Source organism: Struthio camelus, chromosome 22, assembly GCF_040807025.1.
Source record: "Struthio camelus isolate bStrCam1 chromosome 22, bStrCam1.hap1, whole genome shotgun sequence".
NCBI classification, from domain to species: domain Eukaryota; kingdom Metazoa; phylum Chordata; class Aves; order Struthioniformes; family Struthionidae; genus Struthio; species Struthio camelus.
The window spans coordinates 10,082,179-10,103,974 of record NC_090963.1 but is presented as its reverse complement, the minus strand read 5'-3'; positions in this window follow the sequence as shown (position 1 = coordinate 10,103,974).

Sequence of the window (21,796 nt, the reverse complement as noted above, 5' to 3'; positions counted from 1 at the left end):
GAGTGCCTTTCGGGGCGGCCGGGCAGGCTCCGAGTGCCTTTTGGGGAGGCCGGGCCCCCTCCGAGTGCCTTTCGATGTGGCCGGGGAGGCTCCGAGTGCCTTTTGAGGCAGCCGGGGAGGCTCCGAGTGCCTTTCGGGGCGACCGGGCCGCCTCCGAGTGCCTTTCGGGATGGCCAGGTACGCTCCGAGTGCCTTTTGGGGCGGCCGGGGAGGCTCCGAGTGCCTTTTGGGGCAGCCGGGTTGGCTCCGAGTGCCTTTCGGGGCGGTCGGCGAGCCGGCTCCGAATGCCTTTCGGGAAGCCCGGGGAGGCTCCGAGTGCCTTTCGGGGTGGCTGGGCCATCCCAGTGCCTTTCGGGGCGGCCGGGGAGGCTCCGAGTGCCTTTCGGGGTGGCCGGGGATGCTCCAAGTGCCTTTTTGAGCGGCTGGGGATGTTCTGAGTGCCTTTCGGGGTGGCCAGGCCGCTTTCGAGTGCCTTTCGGGGCGGCCGGGGAGGCTCCGAGTGCCTTTCGGGGAGGCTGGGGAGGCTCCGAGTGACTTTGCGGGCGGCCGGGGAGACTCCGAGTGCCTTTCGGGGTGGCCGGGGAGGCTCCGAGTGCCTTTCGGGGCGGCCGGGGAGGCTCCGAGTGCCTTTTTGAGCGGCCGGGGAGGCTCCGAGTGCCTTTTTGAGCGGCCGTGGATGCTCCGAGTGCCTTTGCGGGAGACTGGGGAGGCTCTGAGTGCCTTTCGGGGCGGCCGGGGAGGCTCCGAGTGCCTTTCGGGGAGCCCGGGCATACTCCGAGTGCCTTTCGGGGCGGCTGGGGAGGCTCTGAGTGCCTTTCGGGGTGGCCGGGCCGCCTCCGAGTGCCTTTCGGGGAGGCCAGAGAGGCACCGAGTGCCTTTCGGGGAGGCCGGGCAGGCTCTGAGTGCCTTTCGGGGAGGCTGGGGAGGCTCCCAGTGCCTTTCGGGGCGGCCGGTCCGCCTCCGAGTGCCTTTCGGGGAGGCCGGGCCGCCTCCGAGTGCCTTTCGGGGAGGCCGGGGAGGCTCCGAGTGCCTTTCGGGGTGGCCGGGCAGGCTCCGAGTGCCTTTCGGGGCGGTCGGCGAGCCGGCTCCGAATGCCTTTCGGGAAGCCCGGGGAGGCTCCGAGTGCCTTTCAGGGTGGCTGGGCCCGTCCCAGTGCCTTTCGGGGCGGCCGGGGAGGCTCCGAGTGCCTGTCGGGGAGGCCGGGCAGGCTCCTAGTGCCTTTTTGAGCGGCTGGGGAGGTTCTGAGTGCCTTTCGGGGTGGCCGGGCCGCATTCGAGTGCCTTTTTGGGTGGCCGGGGTGGCTCTCAGTGCCTTTCGGAGTGGCCGGTCCGGCTCTGAGTGCCTTTGTGGGTGGCCGGGGAGGCTCCGAGTGCCTTTTGGGGCGGCCGGGGAGGCTCCGAGTGCCTTTTGGGGCGGCCGGGGAGGCTCTGAGTGCCTTTCGGGGTGTTTGGGGAGGCTCCGAGTGCCTTTCGGGGCGGCTGGGGAGGCTCCGAGTTCCTGTCGGGGAGGCCGTTCCCCCTCCGCATGCCTTTCGGGGCGGCTGGGCCCGTCCCAGTGCCTTTTGGGGAGGCCGGGGAGGCTCCGAGTGCCTTTCGGGGTGGCCGGACAGGCTCCGAGTGACTTTGGGGGCGGCCGGGGAGACTCCGAGTGCCTTTCGGGGCGGCCGGGGAGGCTCTGAGTGCCTTTGGGGGCGGTCGGGGAGGCTCCGAGTGCCTTTCGGGGTGGCCACGGAGGCCCCGAGTAGCTTTCGGGGAGGCCGAGGAGGCTCCGAGTGCCTTTCGGGGTGGCCGGGGAGGCTTCGAGTTCCTGTTGGGGAGGCCAGGGAGGCTCCGAGTGCCTTTCGGGGTGGCTGGGCCATCCCAGTGCCTTTCGGGGCGGCCGGGGAGGCTCCGAGTGCCTTTCTGGGCGGCCGGGGAGGCTCCGAGTGCCTTTTTGAGCGGCCGGGGAGGCTCCGAGTGCCTTTTTGAGCGGCCGTGGAGACTCCGAGTGCCTTTGGGGTAGGCCAGGGAGGCTCTGAGTGCCCTTGGGGGCGGCCGGGGAGGCTCCGAGTGCCTTTCGGGGAGGCTGGGGAGGCTCCGAGTGACTTTGGGGGCGGCCGGGGAGACTCCGAGTGCCTTTCGGGGTGGCCGGGGAGGCTTCGAGTTCCTGTTGGGGAGGCCAGGGAGGCTCCGAGTGCCTTTCGGGGTGGCTGGGACATCCCAGTGCCTTTCGGGGCGGCCGGGGAGGCTCCGAGTGCCTTTTTGAGCGGCCGTGGAGACTCCGAGTGCCTTTGGGGTAGGCCAGGGAGGCTCTGAGTGCCCTTGGGGGCGGCCGGGGAGGCTCCGAGTGCCTTTCGGGGTGGCTGGGCAGGCTCCGAGTGCCTTTCGGATTGGCAGTGGAGGCTCCGAGTGCCTTTTTGAGCGTCCGTGGAGGCTCCGAGTGCCTTTGGGGGCGTCCGGGGAGGCTCCGAGTGCCTTTCGGGGCGGCCGGGCCGCCTCCGAGTGCCTTTCGGGGCGGTCAGCTAGGCTCGGAGTTCTTTTTGGGGCGGCCGGGGAGGCTCCGAGTGCCTTCCGGGGCGGCCGGGCAGGCTCCGAGTGCCTTTTGGGGCGAGTGGGGAGGCTCGGAGTGCCTTTCGGGGCGGCCGGGCCACCTCTGAGTGCCTTTGTGGGCGGCCGGGCCGCCTCCGGGTGCCTTTCGGGGAGGCCGGGTTGGCTCGGAGTGCCTTTCGGGGAGGCCGGGCCCCCTCTGAGTGCCTTTCGGGGCGGCCGGGCAGGCTCCGAGTGCCTTTCGGGGTGGCCGGACCACTCCTAGTGCCTTTCGGGGCGGCCGGGGAGGCTCCGAGTACCTTTTGGGGCGGTCGGGCCACCTCTGAGTGCCTTTCGGGGCGGCCAAGGAGGCTCCGAGTGCCTTTTGGGGCGGCTGGGGAGGCTCCGAGTGCCTTTCGGGGCGGCCGGGGAGGCTCCGAGTGCCTTTCGGGGCGGTCGGGCCACCTCTGAGTGCCTTTGTGGGCGGCCGGGGAGGCTCCGAGTGCCTTTCCGGGCAGCCGCGGAGGCTCCGAGTGCCTTTCGGGGCGGTCGGGCCGCCTCCGAGTGCCTTTGTGGGCGTCCGGGGAGGCTCCGAGTGCCTTTCGGGGCAGCCGTGCCGCCTCTGAGTGCCTTTCTGGGCGGTCAGGGAGGCTCCGAGTGCCTTTCGGGGCGACCGGGGAGACTCCGAGTGCCTTTCGGGGCGACTGGGGAGGCTCCGAGTGCCTTTCGGGGCAGCCGGGGAGGCTCCGAGTGCCTTTCGGGGCGGCCAGGACGCCTCCGAGTGCCTTTTTGGGCGGCCGGGTCGCCTCCGAGTGCCTTTTGGGGCGGCCGGTCCGCCTCCGAGTGCCTTTCGGGGAGGCCGGGTTGGCTCGGAGTGCCTTTCGGGGCGGCCAGGGAGGCTCCGAGTGCCTTTTGGGGAGGCCGGGCCCCCTCCGAGTGCCTTTCGATGTGGCCGGGGAGGCTCCGAGTGCCTTTTGAGGCGGCCGGGGAGGCTCCGAGTGCCTTTCGGGGCGACCGGGCCGCCTCCGAGTGCCTTTCGGGATGGCCAGGTACGCTCCGAGTGCCTTTTGGGGCGGCCGGGGAGGCTCCGAGTGCCTTTTGGGGCAGCCGGGTTGGCTCCGAGTGCCTTTCGGGGCGGTCGGCGAGCCGGCTCCGAATGCCTTTCGGGAAGCCCGGGGAGGCTCCGAGTGCCTTTCGGGGTGGCTGGGCCATCCCAGTGCCTTTCGGGGCGGCCGGGGAGGCTCCGAGTGCCTTTCGGGGTGGCCGGGGATGCTCCAAGTGCCTTTTTGAGCGGCTGGGGATGTTCTGAGTGCCTTTCGGGGTGGCCAGGCCGCTTTCGAGTGCCTTTCGGGGCGGCCGGGGAGGCTCCGAGTGCCTTTTGGGGTGGCCGGGGTGGCTCTGAGTGCCTTTCGGGGTGGCCGGGGAGGCTCTGAGTGCCTTTCGGGGCGGCCGGGGAGGCTCCGAGTGCCTTTCGGGGCGGCCGGGGAGGCTCCGAGTGCCTTTTTGAGCGGCCGTGGATGCTCCGAGTGCCTTTGCGGGAGACTGGGGAGGCTCTGAGTGCCTTTCGGGGCGGCTGGGGAGGCTCCGAGTGCCTTTCGGGGAGCCCGGGCATACTCCGAGTGCCTTTCGGGGCGGCTGGGGAGGCTCTGAGTGCCTTTCGGGGTGGCCGGGCCGCCTCCGAGTGCCTTTCGGGGAGGCCAGAGAGGCACCGAGTGCCTTTCGGGGAGGCCGGGCAGGCTCTGAGTGCCTTTCGGGGAGGCTGGGGAGGCTCCCAGTGCCTTTCGGGGCGGCCGGTCCGCCTCCGAGTGCCTTTCGGGGAGGCCGGGCCGCCTCCGAGTGCCTTTCGGGGAGGCCGGGGAGGCTCCGAGTGCCTTTCGGGGTGGCCGGGCAGGCTCCGAGTGCCTTTCGGGGCGGTCGGCGAGCCGGCTCCGAATGCCTTTCGGGAAGCCCGGGGAGGCTCCGAGTGCCTTTCAGGGTGGCTGGGCCCGTCCCAGTGCCTTTCGGGGCGGCCGGGGAGGCTCCGAGTGCCTGTCGGGGAGGCCGGGGATGCTCCTAGTGCCTTTTTGAGCGGCTGGGGAGGTTCTGAGTGCCTTTCGGGGTGGCCGGGCCGCATTCGAGTGCCTTTTGGGGTGGCCGGGGTGGCTCTCAGTGCCTTTCGGAGTGGCCGGTCCGGCTCTGAGTGCCTTTGTGGGTGGCCGGGGAGGCTCCGAGTGCCTTTTGGGGCGGCCGGGGAGGCTCCGAGTGCCTTTTGGGGCGGCCGGGGAGGCTCTGAGTGCCTTTCGGGGTGTTTGGGGAGGCTCCGAGTGCCTTTCGGGGCGGCTGGGGAGGCTCCGAGTTCCTGTCGGGGAGGCCGTTCCCCCTCCGCATGCCTTTCGGGGCGGCTGGGCCCGTCCCAGTGCCTTTTGGGGAGGCCGGGGAGGCTCCGAGTGCCTTTCGGGGTGGCCGGACAGGCTCCGAGTGACTTTGGGGGCGGCCGGGGAGACTCCGAGTGCCTTTCGGGGCGGCCGGGGAGGCTCTGAGTGCCTTTGGGGGCGGTCGGGGAGGCTCCGAGTGCCTTTCGGGGTGGCCACGGAGGCCCCGAGTAGCTTTCGGGGAGGCCGAGGAGGCTCCGAGTGCCTTTCGGGGTGGCCGGGGAGGCTTCGAGTTCCTGTTGGGGAGGCCAGGGAGGCTCCGAGTGCCTTTCGGGGTGGCTGGGCCATCCCAGTGCCTTTCGGGGCGGCCGGGGAGGCTCCGAGTGCCTTTCGGGGCGGCCGGGGAGGCTCCGAGTGCCTTTTTGAGCGGCCGGGGAGGCTCCGAGTGCCTTTTTGAGCGGCCGTGGAGACTCCGAGTGCCTTTGGGGTAGGCCAGGGAGGCTCTGAGTGCCCTTGGGGGCGGCCGGGGAGGCTCCGAGTGCCTTTCGGGGAGGCTGGGGAGGCTCCGAGTGACTTTGGGGGCGGCCGGGGAGACTCCGAGTGCCTTTCGGGGTGGCCGGGGAGGCTTCGAGTTCCTGTTGGGGAGGCCAGGGAGGCTCCGAGTGCCTTTCGGGGTGGCTGGGACATCCCAGTGCCTTTCGGGGCGGCCGGGGAGGCTCCGAGTGCCTTTTTGAGCGGCCGTGGAGACTCCGAGTGCCTTTGGGGTAGGCCAGGGAGGTTCTGAGTGCCCTTGGGGGCGGCCGGGGAGGCTCCGAGTGCCTTTCGGGGTGGCTGGGCAGGCTCCGAGTGCCTTTCGGATTGGCAGTGGAGGCTCCGAGTGCCTTTTTGAGCGTCCGTGGAGGCTCCGAGTGCCTTTGGGGGCGTCCGGGGAGGCTCCGAGTGCCTTTCGGGGCGGCCGGGCCGCCTCCGAGTGCCTTTCGGGGCGGTCAGCTAGGCTCGGAGTTCTTTTTGGGGCGGCCGGGGAGGCTCCGAGTGCCTTCCGGGGCGGCCGGGCAGGCTCCGAGTGCCTTTTGGGGCGAGTGGGGAGGCTCGGAGTGCCTTTCGGGGCGGCCGGGCCACCTCTGAGTGCCTTTGTGGGCGGCCGGGCCGCCTCCGGGTGCCTTTCGGGGAGGCCGGGTTGGCTCGGAGTGCCTTTCGGGGAGGCCGGGCCCCCTCTGAGTGCCTTTCGGGGTGGCCGGGCAGGCTCCGAGTGCCTTTCGGGGTGGCCGGACCACTCCTAGTGCCTTTCGGGGCGGCCGGGGAGGCTCCGAGTACCTTTTGGGGCGGTCGGGCCACCTCTGAGTGCCTTTCGGGGCGGCCGAGGAGGCTCCGAGTGCCTTTTGGGGCGGCTGGGGAGGCTCCGAGTGCCTTTCGGGGCGGCCGGGGAGGCTCCGAGTGCCTTTCGGGGCGGTCGGGCCACCTCTGAGTGCCTTTGTGGGCGGCCGGGGAGGCTCCGAGTGCCTTTTGGGGCAGCCGCGGAGGCTCCGAGTGCCTGTTGGGGCGGCCTGGCCGCCTCCGAGTGCCTTTGTGGGCGTCCGGGGAGGCTCCGAGTGCCTTTCGGGGCAGCCGTGCCGCCTCTGAGTGCCTTTCTGGGCGGTCGGGGAGGCTCCGAGTGCCTTTCGGGGCGGCCGGGGAGACTCCGAGTGCCTTTCGGGGCGACTGGGGAGGCTCCGAGTGCCTTTCGGGGCAGCCGGGGAGGCTCCGAGTGCCTTTCGGGGCGGCCAGGACGCCTCCGAGTGCCTTTTTGGGCGGCCGGGTCGCCTCCGAGTGCCTTTTGGGGCGGCCGGTCCGCCTCCGAGTGCCTTTCGGGGAGGCCGGGTTGGCTCGGAGTGCCTTTCGGGGCGGCCAGGGAGGCTCCGAGTGCCTTTTGGGGAGGCCGGGCCCCCTCCGAGTGCCTTTCGATGTGGCCGGGGAGGCTCCGAGTGCCTTTTGAGGCGGCCGGGGAGGCTCCGAGTGCCTTTCGGGGCGACCGGGCCGCCTCCGAGTGCCTTTCGGGATGGCCAGGTACGCTCCGAGTGCCTTTCGGGGTGGCCGGGGAGGCTCCGAGTGCCTTTCGGGGCGGCCGGGGAGGCTCCGAGTGCCTTTCGGGGCGGCCGGGGAGGCTCCGAGTGCCTTTTTGAGCGGCCGTGGATGCTCCGAGTGCCTTTGCGGGAGACTGGGGAGGCTCTGAGTGCCTTTCGGGGCGGCCGGGGAGGCTCCGAGTGCCTTTCGGGGTGGCCGTTCCCCCTCCGAGTGCCTTTCGGGGCGGCTGGGGAGGCTCTGAGTGCCTTTCGGGGTGGCCGGGCCGCCTCCGAGTGCCTTTCGGGGAGGCCAGAGAGGCACCGAGTGCCTTTCGGGGAGGCCGGGCAGGCTCTTAGTGCCTTTCGGGGAGGCTGGGGAGGCTCCCAGTGCCTTTCGGGGCGGCCGGTCCGCCTCCGAGTGCCTTTCGGGGAGGCCGGGCCGCCTCCGAGTGCCTTTCGGGGAGGCCGGGGAGGCTCCGAGTGCCTTTCGGGGTGGCCGGGCAGGCTCCGAGTGCCTTTCGGGGCGGTCGGCGAGCCGGCTCCGAATGCCTTTCGGGAAGCCTGGGGAGGCTCCGAGTGCCTTTCAGGGTGGCTGGGCCCGTCCCAGTGCCTTTCGGGGCGGCCGGGGAGGCTCCGAGTGCCTGTCGGGGAGGCCGGGCAGGCTCCTAGTGCCTTTTTGAGCGGCTGGGGAGGTTCTGAGTGCCTTTCGGGGTGGCCGGGCCGCATTCGAGTGCCTTTTTGGGTGGCCGGGGTGGCTCTCAGTGCCTTTCGGAGTGGCCGGTCCGGCTCTGAGTGCCTTTGTGGGTGGCCGGGGAGGCTCCGAGTGCCTTTTGGGGCGGCCGGGGAGGCTCTGAGTGCCTTTCGGGGTGTTTGGGGAGGCTCCGAGTGCCTTTCGGGGCGGCTGGGGAGGCTCCGAGTTCCTGTCGGGGAGGCCGTTCCCCCTCCGCATGCCTTTCGGGGCGGCTGGGCCCGTCCCAGTGCCTTTTGGGGAGGCCGGGGAGGCTCCGAGTGCCTTTCGGGGTGGCCGGACAGGCTCCGAGTGACTTTGGGGGCGGCCGGGGAGACTCCGAGTGCCTTTCGGGGCGGCCGGGGAGGCTCTGAGTGCCTTTGGGGGCGGCCGGGGAGGCTCCGAGTGCCTTTCGGGGTGGCCACGGAGGCCCCGAGTAGCTTTCGGGGAGGCCGAGGAGGCTCCGAGTGCCTTTCGGGGTGGCCGGGGAGGCTTCGAGTTCCTGTTGGGGAGGCCAGGGAGGCTCCGAGTGCCTTTCGGGGTGGCTGGGCCATCCCAGTGCCTTTCGGGGCGGCCGGGGAGGCTCCGAGTGCCTTTTTGAGCGGCCGGGGAGGCTCCGAGTGCCTTTTTGAGCGGCCGTGGAGACTCCGAGTGCCTTTGGGGTAGGCCAGGGAGGCTCTGAGTGCCCTTGGGGGCGGCCGGGGAGGCTCCGAGTGCCTTTCGGGGAGGCTGGGGAGGCTCCGAGTGACTTTGGGGGCGGCCGGGGAGACTCCGAGTGCCTTTCGGGGTGGCCGGGGAGGCTTCGAGTTCCTGTTGGGGAGGCCAGGGAGGCTCCGAGTGCCTTTCGGGGTGGCTGGGACATCCCAGTGCCTTTCGGGGCGGCCGGGGAGGCTCCGAGTGCCTTTTTGAGCGGCCGTGGAGACTCCGAGTGCCTTTGGGGTAGGCCAGGGAGGCTCTGAGTGCCCTTGGGGGCGGCCGGGGAGGCTCCGAGTGCCTTTCGGGGTGGCTGGGCAGGCTCCGAGTGCCTTTCGGATTGGCAGTGGAGGCTCCGAGTGCCTTTTTGAGCGTCCGTGGAGGCTCCGAGTGCCTTTGGGGGCGTCCGGGGAGGCTCCGAGTGCCTTTCGGGGCGGCCGGGCCGCCTCCGAGTGCCTTTCGGGGCGGTCAGCTAGGCTCGGAGTTCTTTTTGGGGCGGCCGGGGAGGCTCCGAGTGCCTTCCGGGGCGGCCGGGCAGGCTCCGAGTGCCTTTTGGGGCGAGTGGGGAGGCTCGGAGTGCCTTTCGGGGCGGCCGGGCCACCTCTGAGTGCCTTTGTGGGCGGCCGGGCCGCCTCCGGGTGCCTTTCGGGGAGGCCGGGTTGGCTCGGAGTGCCTTTCGGGGAGGCCGGGCCCCCTCTGAGTGCCTTTCGGGGTGGCCGGGCAGGCTCCGAGTGCCTTTCGGAGTGGCCGGACCACTCCTAGTGCCTTTCGGGGCGGCCGGGGAGGCTCCGAGTACCTTTTGGGGCGGTCGGGCCACCTCTGAGTGCCTTTCGGGGCGGCCGAGGAGGCTCCGAGTGCCTTTTGGGGCGGCTGGGGAGGCTCCGAGTGCCTTTCGGGGCGGCCGGGGAGGCTCCGAGTGCCTTTCGGGGCGGTCGGGCCGCCTCCGAGTGCCTTTGTGGGCGTCCGGGGAGGCTCCGAGTGCCTTTCGGGGCAGCCATGCCGCCTCTGAGTGCCTTTCTGGGCGGTCGGGTAGGCTCCGAGTGCCTTTCGGGGCGGCCGGGGAGACTCCGAGTGCCTTTCGGGGCAACTGGGGAGGCTCCGAGTGCCTTTCGGGGCAGCCGGGGAGGCTCCGAGTGCCTTTCGGGGCGGCCAGGACGCCTCCGAGTGCCTTTTTGGGCGGCCGGGTCGCCTCCGAGTGCCTTTTGGGGCGGCCGGTTCGCCTCCGAGTGCCTTTCGGGGAGGCCAGGGAGGCTTCGAGTGCCTTTTGGGGAGGCCGGGCCCCCTCCGAGTGCCTTTCGATGTGGCCGGGGAGGCTCCGAGTGCCTTTTGAGGCGGCCGGGGAGGCTCCGAGTGCCTTTCGGGGCGACCGGGCCGCCTCCGAGTGCCTTTCGGGATGGCCAGGTACGCTCCGAGTGCCTTTTGGGGCGGCCGGGGAGGCTCCGAGTGCCTTTTGGGGCAGCCGGGTTGGCTCCGAGTGCCTTTCGGGGCGGTCGGCGAGCCGGCTCCGAATGCCTTTCGGGAAGCCCGGGGAGGCTCCGAGTGCCTTTCGGGGTGGCTGGGCCATCCCAGTGCCTTTCGGGGCGGCCGGGGAGGCTCCGAGTGCCTTTCGGGGTGGCCGGGGATGCTCCAAGTGCCTTTTTGAGCGGCTGGGGATGTTCTGAGTGCCTTTCGGGGTGGCCAGGCCGCTTTCGAGTGCCTTTCGGGGCGGCCGGGGTGGCTCTGAGTGCCTTTCGGGGTGGCCGGGGAGGCTCTGAGTGCCTTTCGGGGCGGCCGGGGAGGCTCCGAGTGCCTTTCGGGGCGGCCGGGGAGGCTCCGAGTGCCTTTTTGAGCGGCCGTGGATGCTCCGAGTGCCTTTGCGGGAGACTGGGGAGGCTCTGAGTGCCTTTCGGGGCGGCCGGGGAGGCTCCGAGTGCCTTTCGGGGAGCCCGGGCATACTCCGAGTGCCTTTCGGGGCGGCTGGGGAGGCTCTGAGTGCCTTTCGGGGTGGCCGGGCCGCCTCCGAGTGCCTTTCGGGGAGGCCAGAGAGGCACCGAGTGCCTTTCGGGGAGGCCGGGCAGGCTCTGAGTGCCTTTCGGGGAGGCTGGGGAGGCTCCCAGTGCCTTTCGGGGCGGCCGGTCCGCCTCCGAGTGCCTTTCGGGGAGGCCGGGCCGCCTCCGAGTGCCTTTCGGGGAGGCCGGGGAGGCTCCGAGTGCCTTTCGGGGTGGCCGGGCAGGCTCCGAGTGCCTTTCGGGGCGGTCGGCGAGCCGGCTCCGAATGCCTTTCGGGAAGCCCGGGGAGGCTCCGAGTGCCTTTCAGGGTGGCTGGGCCCGTCCCAGTGCCTTTCGGGGCGGCCGGGGAGGCTCCGAGTGCCTGTCGGGGAGGCCGGGCAGGCTCCTAGTGCCTTTTTGAGCGGCTGGGGAGGTTCTGAGTGCCTTTCGGGGTGGCCGGGCCGCATTCGAGTGCCTTTTTGGGTGGCCGGGGTGGCTCTCAGTGCCTTTCGGAGTGGCCGGTCCGGCTCTGAGTGCCTTTGTGGGTGGCCGGGGAGGCTCCGAGTGCCTTTTGGGGCGGCCGGGGAGGCTCCGAGTGCCTTTTGGGGCGGCCGGGGAGGCTCTGAGTGCCTTTCGGGGTGTTTGGGGAGGCTCCGAGTGCCTTTCGGGGCGGCTGGGGAGGCTCCGAGTTCCTGTCGGGGAGGCCGTTCCCCCTCCGCATGCCTTTCGGGGCGGCTGGGCCCGTCCCAGTGCCTTTTGGGGAGGCCGGGGAGGCTCCGAGTGCCTTTCGGGGTGGCCGGACAGGCTCCGAGTGACTTTGGGGGCGGCCGGGGAGACTCCGAGTGCCTTTCGGGGCGGCCGGGGAGGCTCTGAGTGCCTTTGGGGGCGGCCGGGGAGGCTCCGAGTGCCTTTCGGGGTGGCCACGGAGGCCCCGAGTAGCTTTCGGGGAGGCCGAGGAGGCTCCGAGTGCCTTTCGGGGTGGCCGGGGAGGCTTCGAGTTCCTGTTGGGGAGGCCAGGGAGGCTCCGAGTGCCTTTCGGGGTGGCTGGGCCATCCCAGTGCCTTTCGGGGCGGCCGGGGAGGCTCCGAGTGCCTTTCGGGGCGGCCGGGGAGGCTCCGAGTGCCTTTTTGAGCGGCCGGGGAGGCTCCGAGTGCCTTTTTGAGCGGCCGTGGAGACTCCGAGTGCCTTTGGGGTAGGCCAGGGAGGCTCTGAGTGCCCTTGGGGGCGGCCGGGGAGGCTCCGAGTGCCTTTCGGGGAGGCTGGGGAGGCTCCGAGTGACTTTGGGGGCGGCCGGGGAGACTCCGAGTGCCTTTCGGGGTGGCCGGGGAGGCTTCGAGTTCCTGTTGGGGAGGCCAGGGAGGCTCCGAGTGCCTTTCGGGGTGGCTGGGACATCCCAGTGCCTTTCGGGGCGGCCGGGGAGGCTCCGAGTGCCTTTTTGAGCGGCCGTGGAGACTCCGAGTGCCTTTGGGGTAGGCCAGGGAGGCTCTGAGTGCCCTTGGGGGCGGCCGGGGAGGCTCCGAGTGCCTTTCGGGGTGGCTGGGCAGGCTCCGAGTGCCTTTCGGATTGGCAGTGGAGGCTCCGAGTGCCTTTTTGAGCGTCCGTGGAGGCTCCGAGTGCCTTTGGGGGCGTCCGGGGAGGCTCCGAGTGCCTTTCGGGGCGGCCGGGCCGCCTCCGAGTGCCTTTCGGGGCGGTCAGCTAGGCTCGGAGTTCTTTTTGGGGCGGCCGGGGAGGCTCCGAGTGCCTTCCGGGGCGGCCGGGCAGGCTCCGAGTGCCTTTTGGGGCGAGTGGGGAGGCTCGGAGTGCCTTTCGGGGCGGCCGGGCCACCTCTGAGTGCCTTTGTGGGCGGCCGGGCCGCCTCCGGGTGCCTTTCTGGGGAGGCCGGGTTGGCTCGGAGTGCCTTTCGGGGAGGCCGGGCCCCCTCTGAGTGCCTTTCGGGGTGGCCGGGCAGGCTCCGAGTGCCTTTCGGGGTGGCCGGACCACTCCTAGTGCCTTTCGGGGCGGCCGGGGAGGCTCCGAGTACCTTTTGGGGCGGTCGGGCCACCTCTGAGTGCCTTTCGGGGCGGCCGAGGAGGCTCCGAGTGCCTTTTGGGGCGGCTGGGGAGGCTCCGAGTGCCTTTCGGGGCGGCCGGGGAGGCTCCGAGTGCCTTTCGGGGCGGTCGGGCCACCTCTGAGTGCCTTTGTGGGCGGCCGGGGAGGCTCCGAGTGCCTTTCCGGGCAGCCGCGGAGGCTCCGAGTGCCTGTTGGGGCGGCCTGGCCGCCTCCGAGTGCCTTTGTGGGCATCCGGGGAGGCTCCGAGTGCCTTTCGGGGCAGCCGTGCCGCCTCTGAGTGCCTTTCTGGGCGGTCGGGGAGGCTCCGAGTGCCTTTCGGGGCGGCCGGGGAGACTCCGAGTGCCTTTCGGGGCGACTGGGGAGGCTCCGAGTGCCTTTCGGGGCAGCCGGGGAGGCTCCGAGTGCCTTTCGGGGCGGCCAGGACGCCTCCGAGTGCCTTTTTGGGCGGCCGGGTCGCCTCCGAGTGCCTTTTGGGGCGGCCGGTCCGCCTCCGAGTGCCTTTCGGGGAGGCCGGGTTGGCTCGGAGTGCCTTTCGGGGCGGCCAGGGAGGCTCCGAGTGCCTTTTGGGGAGGCCGGGCCCCCTCCGAGTGCCTTTCGATGTGGCCGGGGAGGCTCCGAGTGCCTTTTGAGGCGGCCGGGGAGGCTCCGAGTGCCTTTCGGGGCGACCGGGCCGCCTCCGAGTGCCTTTCGGGATGGCCAGGTACGCTCCGAGTGCCTTTTGGGGCGGCCGGGGAGGCTCCGAGTACCTTTTGGGGCAGCCGGGTTGGCTCCGAGTGCCTTTCGGGGCGGTCGGCGAGCCGGCTCCGAATGCCTTTCGGGAAGCCCGGGGAGGCTCCGAGTGCCTTTCGGGGTGGCTGGGCCATCCCAGTGCCTTTCGGGGCGGCCGGGGAGGCTCCGAGTGCCTTTCGGGGTGGCCGGGGATGCTCCAAGTGCCTTTTTGAGCGGCTGGGGATGTTCTGAGTGCCTTTCGGGGTGGCCAGGCCGCTTTCGAGTGCCTTTCGGGGCGGCCGGGGAGGCTCCGAGTGCCTTTCGGGGAGGCTGGGGAGGCTCCGAGTGACTTTGCGGGCGGCCGGGGAGACTCCGAGTGCCTTTCGGCGAGGCCGGGGAGGCTCCGAGTGCCTTTCGGGGCGGCCGGGGAGGCTCCGAGTGCCTTTTTGAGCGGCCGGGGAGGCTCTGAGTGCCTTTCGGGGCGGCCGTGGATGCTCCGAGTGCCTTTGCGGGAGACTGGGGAGGCTCTGAGTGCCTTTCGGGGCGGCCGGGGAGGCTCCGAGTGCCTTTCGGGGAGCCCGGGCATACTCCGAGTGCCTTTCGGGGCGGCTGGGGAGGCTCTGAGTGCCTTTCGGGGTGGCCGGGCCGCCTCCGAGTGCCTTTCGGGGAGGCCAGAGAGGCACCGAGTGCCTTTCGGGGAGGCCGGGCAGGCTCTGAGTGCCTTTCGGGGAGGCTGGGGAGGCTCCCAGTGCCTTTCGGGGCGGCCGGTCCGCCTCCGAGTGCCTTTCGGGGAGGCCGGGCCGCCTCCGAGTGCCTTTCGGGGAGGCCGGGGAGGCTCCGAGTGCCTTTCGGGGTGGCCGGGCAGGCTCCGAGTGCCTTTCGGGGCGGTCGGCGAGCCGGCTCCGAATGCCTTTCGGGAAGCCCGGGGAGGCTCCGAGTGCCTTTCAGGGTGGCTGGGCCCGTCCCAGTGCCTTTCGGGGCGGCCGGGGAGGCTCCGAGTGCCTGTCGGGGAGGCCGGGCAGGCTCCTAGTGCCTTTTTGAGCGGCTGGGGAGGTTCTGAGTGCCTTTCGGGGTGGCCGGGCCGCATTCGAGTGCCTTTTTGGGTGGCCGGGGTGGCTCTCAGTGCCTTTCGGAGTGGCCGGTCCGGCTCTGAGTGCCTTTGTGGGTGGCCGGGGAGGCTCCGAGTGCCTTTTGGGGCGGCCGGGGAGGCTCCGAGTGCCTTTTGGGGCGGCCGGGGAGGCTCTGAGTGCCTTTCGGGGTGTTTGGGGAGGCTCCGAGTGCCTTTCGGGGCGGCTGGGGAGGCTCCGAGTTCCTGTCGGGGAGGCCGTTCCCCCTCCGCATGCCTTTCGGGGCGGCTGGGCCCGTCCCAGTGCCTTTTGGGGAGGCCGGGGAGGCTCCGAGTGCCTTTCGGGGTGGCCGGACAGGCTCCGAGTGACTTTGGGGGCGGCCGGGGAGACTCCGAGTGCCTTTCGGGGCGGCCGGGGAGGCTCTGAGTGCCTTTGGGGGCGGTCGGGGAGGCTCCGAGTGCCTTTCGGGGTGGCCACGGAGGCCCCGAGTAGCTTTCGGGGAGGCCGAGGAGGCTCCGAGTGCCTTTCGGGGTGGCCGGGGAGGCTTCGAGTTCCTGTTGGGGAGGCCAGGGAGGCTCCGAGTGCCTTTCGGGGTGGCTGGGCCATCCCAGTGCCTTTCGGGGCGGCCGGGGAGGCTCCGAGTGCCTTTCTGGGCGGCCGGGGAGGCTCCGAGTGCCTTTTTGAGCGGCCGGGGAGGCTCCGAGTGCCTTTTTGAGCGGCCGTGGAGACTCCGAGTGCCTTTGGGGTAGGCCAGGGAGGCTCTGAGTGCCCTTGGGGGCGGCCGGGGAGGCTCCGAGTGCCTTTCGGGGAGGCTGGGGAGGCTCCGAGTGACTTTGGGGGCGGCCGGGGAGACTCCGAGTGCCTTTCGGGGTGGCCGGGGAGGCTTCGAGTTCCTGTTGGGGAGGCCAGGGAGGCTCCGAGTGCCTTTCGGGGTGGCTGGGACATCCCAGTGCCTTTCGGGGCGGCCGGGGAGGCTCCGAGTGCCTTTTTGAGCGGCCGTGGAGACTCCGAGTGCCTTTGGGGTAGGCCAGGGAGGCTCTGAGTGCCCTTGGGGGCGGCCGGGGAGGCTCCGAGTGCCTTTCGGGGTGGCTGGGCAGGCTCCGAGTGCCTTTCGGATTGGCAGTGGAGGCTCCGAGTGCCTTTTTGAGCGTCCGTGGAGGCTCCGAGTGCCTTTGGGGGCGTCCGGGGAGGCTCCGAGTGCCTTTCGGGGCGGCCGGGCCGCCTCCGAGTGCCTTTCGGGGCGGTCAGCTAGGCTCGGAGTTCTTTTTGGGGCGGCCGGGGAGGCTCCGAGTGCCTTCCGGGGCGGCCGGGCAGGCTCCGAGTGCCTTTTGGGGCGAGTGGGGAGGCTCGGAGTGCCTTTCGGGGCGGCCGGGCCACCTCTGAGTGCCTTTGTGGGCGGCCGGGCCGCCTCCGGGTGCCTTTCTGGGGAGGCCGGGTTGGCTCGGAGTGCCTTTCGGGGAGGCCGGGCCCCCTCTGAGTGCCTTTCGGGGTGGCCGGGCAGGCTCCGAGTGCCTTTCGGGGTGGCCGGACCACTCCTAGTGCCTTTCGGGGCGGCCGGGGAGGCTCCGAGTACCTTTTGGGGCGGTCGGGCCACCTCTGAGTGCCTTTCGGGGCGGCCGAGGAGGCTCCGAGTGCCTTTTGGGGCGGCTGGGGAGGCTCCGAGTGCCTTTCGGGGCGGCCGGGGAGGCTCCGAGTGCCTTTCGGGGCGGTCGGGCCACCTCTGAGTGCCTTTGTGGGCGGCCGGGGAGGCTCCGAGTGCCTTTTGGGGCAGCCGCGGAGGCTCCGAGTGCCTGTTGGGGCGGCCTGGCCGCCTCCGAGTGCCTTTGTGGGCGTCCGGGGAGGCTCCGAGTGCCTTTCGGGGCAGCCGTGCCGCCTCTGAGTGCCTTTCTGGGCGGTCGGGGAGGCTCCGAGTGCCTTTCGGGGCGGCCGGGGAGACTCCGAGTGCCTTTCGGGGCGACTGGGGAGGCTCCGAGTGCCTTTCGGGGCAGCCGGGGAGGCTCCGAGTGCCTTTCGGGGCGGCCAGGACGCCTCCGAGTGCCTTTTTGGGCGGCCGGGTCGCCTCCGAGTGCCTTTTGGGGCGGCCGGTCCGCCTCCGAGTGCCTTTCGGGGAGGCCGGGTTGGCTCGGAGTGCCTTTCGGGGCGGCCAGGGAGGCTCCGAGTGCCTTTTGGGGAGGCCGGGCCCCCTCCGAGTGCCTTTCGATGTGGCCGGGGAGGCTCCGAGTGCCTTTTGAGGCGGCCGGGGAGGCTCCGAGTGCCTTTCGGGGCGACCGGGCCGCCTCCGAGTGCCTTTCGGGATGGCCAGGTACGCTCCGAGTGCCTTTTGGGGCGGCCGGGGAGGCTCCGAGTGCCTTTTGGGGCAGCCGGGTTGGCTCCGAGTGCCTTTCGGGGCGGTCGGCGAGCCGGCTCCGAATGCCTTTCGGGAAGCCCGGGGAGGCTCCGAGTGCCTTTCGGGGTGGCTGGGCCATCCCAGTGCCTTTCGGGGCGGCCGGGGAGGCTCCGAGTGCCTTTCGGGGTGGCCGGGGATGCTCCAAGTGCCTTTTTGAGCGGCTGGGGATGTTCTGAGTGCCTTTCGGGGTGGCCAGGCCGCTTTCGAGTGCCTTTCGGGGCGGCCGGGGAGGCTCCGAGTGCCTTTCGGGGAGGCTGGGGAGGCTCCGAGTGACTTTGCGGGCGGCCGGGGAGACTCCGAGTGCCTTTCGGCGAGGCCGGGGAGGCTCCGAGTGCCTTTCGGGGCGGCCGGGGAGGCTCCGAGTGCCTTTTTGAGCGGCCGGGGAGGCTCCGAGTGCCTTTTTGAGCGGCCGTGGATGCTCCGAGTGCCTTTGCGGGAGACTGGGGAGGCTCTGAGTGCCTTTCGGGGCGGCCGGGGAGGCTCCGAGTGCCTTTCGGGGAGCCCGGGCATACTCCGAGTGCCTTTCGGGGCGGCTGGGGAGGCTCTGAGTGCCTTTCGGGGTGGCCGGGCCGCCTCCGAGTGCCTTTCGGGGAGGCCAGAGAGGCACCGAGTGCCTTTCGGGGAGGCCGGGCAGGCTCTGAGTGCCTTTCGGGGAGGCTGGGGAGGCTCCCAGTGCCTTTCGGGGCGGCCGGTCCGCCTCCGAGTGCCTTTCGGGGAGGCCGGGCCGCCTCCGAGTGCCTTTCGGGGAGGCCGGGGAGGCTCCGAGTGCCTTTCGGGGTGGCCGGGCAGGCTCCGAGTGCCTTTCGGGGCGGTCGGCGAGCCGGCTCCGAATGCCTTTCGGGAAGCCCGGGGAGGCTCCGAGTGCCTTTCAGGGTGGCTGGGCCCGTCCCAGTGCCTTTCGGGGCGGCCGGGGAGGCTCCGAGTGCCTGTCGGGGAGGCCGGGCAGGCTCCTAGTGCCTTTTTGAGCGGCTGGGGAGGTTCTGAGTGCCTTTCGGGGTGGCCGGGCCGCATTCGAGTGCCTTTTGGGGTGGCCGGGGTGGCTCTCAGTGCCTTTCGGAGTGGCCGGTCCGGCTCTGAGTGCCTTTGTGGGTGGCCGGGGAGGCTCCGAGTGCCTTTTGGGGCGGCCGGGGAGGCTCCGAGTGCCTTTTGGGGCGGCCGGGGAGGCTCTGAGTGCCTTTCGGGGTGTTTGGGGAGGCTCCGAGTGCCTTTCGGGGCGGCTGGGGAGGCTCCGAGTTCCTGTCGGGGAGGCCGTTCCCCCTCCGCATGCCTTTCGGGGCGGCTGGGCCCGTCCCAGTGCCTTTTGGGGAGGCCGGGGAGGCTCCGAGTGCCTTTCGGGGTGGCCGGACAGGCTCCGAGTGACTTTGGGGGCGGCCGGGGAGACTCCGAGTGCCTTTCGGGGCGGCCGGGGAGGCTCTGAGTGCCTTTGGGGGCGGTCGGGGAGGCTCCGAGTGCCTTTCGGGGTGGCCACGGAGGCCCCGAGTAGCTTTCGGGGAGGCCGAGGAGGCTCCGAGTGCCTTTCGGGGTGGCCGGGGAGGCTTCGAGTTCCTGTTGGGGAGGCCAGGGAGGCTCCGAGTGCCTTTCGGGGTGGCTGGGCCATCCCAGTGCCTTTCGGGGCGGCCGGGGAGGCTCCGAGTGCCTTTCGGGGCGGCCGGGGAGGCTCCGAGTGCCTTTTTGAGCGGCCGGGGAGGCTCCGAGTGCCTTTTTGAGCGGCCGTGGAGACTCCGAGTGCCTTTGGGGTAGGCCAGGGAGGCTCTGAGTGCCCTTGGGGGCGGCCGGGGAGGCTCCGAGTGCCTTTCGGGGAGGCTGGGGAGGCTCCGAGTGACTTTGCGGGCAGCCGGGGAGACTCCGAGTGCCTTTCGGGGTGGCCGGGGAGGCTTCGAGTTCCTGTTGGGGAGGCCAGGGAGGCTCCGAGTGCCTTTCGGGGTGGCTGGGACATCCCAGTGCCTTTCGGGGCGGCCGGGGAGGCTCCCAGTGCCTTTTTGAGCGGCCGTGGAGACTCCGAGTGCCTTTGGGGTAGGCCAGGGAGGCTCTGAGTGCCCTTGGGGGCGGCCGGGGAGGCTCCGAGTGCCTTTCGGGGTGGCTGGGCAGGCTCCGAGTGCCTTTCGGATTGGCAGTGGAGGCTCCGAGTGCCTTTTTGAGCGTCCGTGGAGGCTCCGAGTGCCTTTGGGGGCGTCCGGGGAGGCTCCGAGTGCCTTTCCGGGCGGCCGGGCCGCCTCCGAGTGCCTTTCGGGGCGGTCAGCTAGGCTCGGAGTTCTTTTTGGGGCGGCCGGGGAGGCTCCGAGTGCCTTCCGGGGCGGCCGGGCAGGCTCCGAGTGCGTTTTGGGGCGAGTGGGGAGGCTCGGAGTGCCTTTCGGGGCGGCCGGGCCACCTCTGAGTGCCTTTGTGGGCGGCCGGGCCGCCTCCGGGTGCCTTTCGGGGAGGCCGGGTTGGCTCGGAGTGCCTTTCGGGGAGGCCGGGCCCCCTCTGAGTGCCTTTCGGGGTGGCCGGGCAGGCTCCGAGTGCCTTTCGGGGTGGCCGGACCACTCCTAGTGCCTTTCGGGGCGGCCGGGGAGGCTCCGAGTACCTTTTGGGGCGGTCGGGCCACCTCTGAGTGCCTTTCGGGGCGGCCGAGGAGGCTCCGAGTGCCTTTTGGGGCGGCTGGGGAGGCTCCGAGTGCCTTTCGGGGCGGCCGGGGAGGCTCCGAGTGCCTTTCGGGGCGGTCGGGCCACCTCTGAGTGCCTTTGTGGGCGGCCGGGGAGGCTCCGAGTGCCTTTCCGGGCAGCCGCGGAGGCTCCGAGTGCCTGTTGGGGCGGCCTGGCCGCCTCCGAGTGCCTTTGTGGGCGTCCGGGGAGGCTCCGAGTGCCTTTCGGGGCAGCCGTGCCGCCTCTGAGTGCCTTTCTGGGCGGTCGGGGAGGCTCCGAGTGCCTTTCGGGGCGGCCGGGGAGACTCCGAGTGCCTTTCGGGGCGACTGGGGAGGCTCCGAGTGCCTTTCGGGGCAGCCGGGGAGGCTCCGAGTGCCTTTCGGGGCGGCCAGGACGCCTCCGAGTGCCTTTTTGGGCGGCCGGGTCGCCTCCGAGTGCCTTTTGGGGCGGCCGGTCCGCCTCCGAGTGCCTTTCGGGGAGGCCGGGTTGGCTCGGAGTGCCTTTCGGGGCGGCCAGGGAGGCTCCGAGTGCCTTTTGGGGAGGCCGGGCCCCCTCCGAGTGCCTTTCGATGTGGCCGGGGAGGCTCCGAGTGCCTTTTGAGGCGGCCGGGGAGGCTCCGAGTGCCTTTCGGGGCGACCGGGGCGCCTCCGAGTGCCTTTCGGGATGGCCAGGTACGCTCCGAGTGCCTTTCGGGGTGGCCGGGGAGGCTCCGAGTGCCTTTCGGGGCGGCCGGGGAGGCTCCGAGTGCCTTTCGGGGCGGCCGGGGAGGCTCCGAATGCCTTTTTGAGCGGCCGTGGATGCTCCGAGTGCCTTTGCGGGAGACTGGGGAGGCTCTGAGTGCCTTTCGGGGCGGCCGGGGAGGCTCCGAGTGCCTTTCGGGGTGGCCGTTCCCCCTCCGAGTGCCTTTCGGGGCGGCTGGGGAGGCTCTGAGTGCCTTTCGGGGTGGCCGGGCCGCCTCCGAGTGCCTTTCGGGGAGGCCAGAGAGGCACCGAGTGCCTTTCGGGGAGGCCGGGCAGGCTCTGAGTGCCTTTCGGGGAGGCTGGGGAGGCTCCCAGTGCCTTTCGGGGCGGCCGGTCCGCCTCCGAGTGCCTTTCGGGGAGGCCGGGCCGCCTCCGAGTGCCTTTCGGGGAGGCCGGGGAGGCTCCGAGTGCCTTTCGGGGTGGCCGGGCAGGCTCCGAGTGCCTTTCGGGGCGGTCGGCGAGCCGGCTCCGAATGCCTTTCGGGAAGCCTGGGGAGGCTCCGAGTGCCTTTCAGGGTGGCTGGGCCCGTCCCAGTGCCTTTCGGGGCGGCCGGGGAGGCTCCGAGTGCCTGTCGGGGAGGCCGGGCAGGCTCCTAGTGCCTTTTTGAGCGGCTGGGGAGGTTCTGAGTGCCTTTCGGGGTGGCCGGGCCGCATTCGAGTGCCTTTTGGGGTGGCCGGGGTGGCTCTCAGTGCCTTTCGGAGTGGCCGGTCCGGCTCTGAGTGCCTTTGTGGGTGGCCGGGGAGGCTCCGAGTGCCTTTTGGGGCGGCCGGGGAGGCTCCGAGTGCCTTTTGGGGCGGCCGGGGAGGCTCTGAGTGCCTTTCGGGGTGTTTGGGGAGGCTCCGAGTGCCTTTGGGGGCGGCTGGGGAGGCTCCGAGTTCCTGTCGGGGAGGCCGTTCCCCCTCCGCATGCCTTTCGGGGCGGCTGGGCCCGTCCCAGTGCCTTTTGGGGAGGCCGGGGAGGCTCCGAGTGCCTTTCGGGGTGGCCGGACAGGCTCCGAGTGACTTTGGGGGCGGCCGGGGAGACTCCGAGTGCCTTTCGGGGCGGCCGGGGAGGCTCTGAGTGCCTTTGGGGGCGGTCGGGGAGGCTCCGAGTGCCTTTCGGGGTGGCCACGGAGGCCCCGAGTAGCTTTCGGGGAGGCCGAGGAGGCTCCGAGTGCCTTTCGGGGTGGCCGGGGAGGCTTCGAGTTCCTGTTGGGGAGGCCAGGGAGGCTCCGAGTGCCTTTCGGGGTGGCTGGGCCATCCCAGTGCCTTTCGGGGCGGCCGGGGAGGCTCCGAGTGCCTTTTTGAGCGGCCGGGGAGGCTCCGAGTGCCTTTTTGAGCGGCCGTGGAGACTCCGAGTGCCTTTGGGGTAGGCCAGGGAGGCTCTGAGTGCCCTTGGGGGCGGCCGGGGAGGCTCCGAGTGCCTTTCGGGGAGGCTGGGGAGGCTCCGAGTGACTTTGGGGGCGGCCGGGGAGACTCCGAGTGCCTTTCGGGGTGGCCGGGGAGGCTTCGAGTTCCTGTTGGGGAGGCCAGGGAGGCTCCGAGTGCCTTTCGGGGTGGCTGGGCCATCCCAGTGCCTTTCGGGGCGGCCGGGGAGGCTCCGAGTGCCTTTTTGAGCGGCCGTGGAGACTCCGAGTGCCTTTGGGGTAGGCCAGGGAGGCTCTGAGTGCCCTTGGGGGCGGCCGGGGAGGCTCCGAGTGCCTTTCGGGGTGGCTGGGCAGGCTCCGAGTGCCTTTCGGATTGGCAGTGGAGGCTCCGAGTGCCTTTTTGAGCGTCCGTGGAGGCTCCGAGTGCCTTTGGGGGCGTCCGGGGAGGCTCCGAGTGCCTTTCGGGGCGGCCGGGCCGCCTCCGAGTGCCTTTCGGGGCGGTCAGCTAGGCTCGGAGTTCTTTTTGGGGCGGCCGGGGAGGCTCCGAGTGCCTTCCGGGGCGGCCGGGCAGGCTCCGAGTGCCTTTTGGGGCGAGTGGG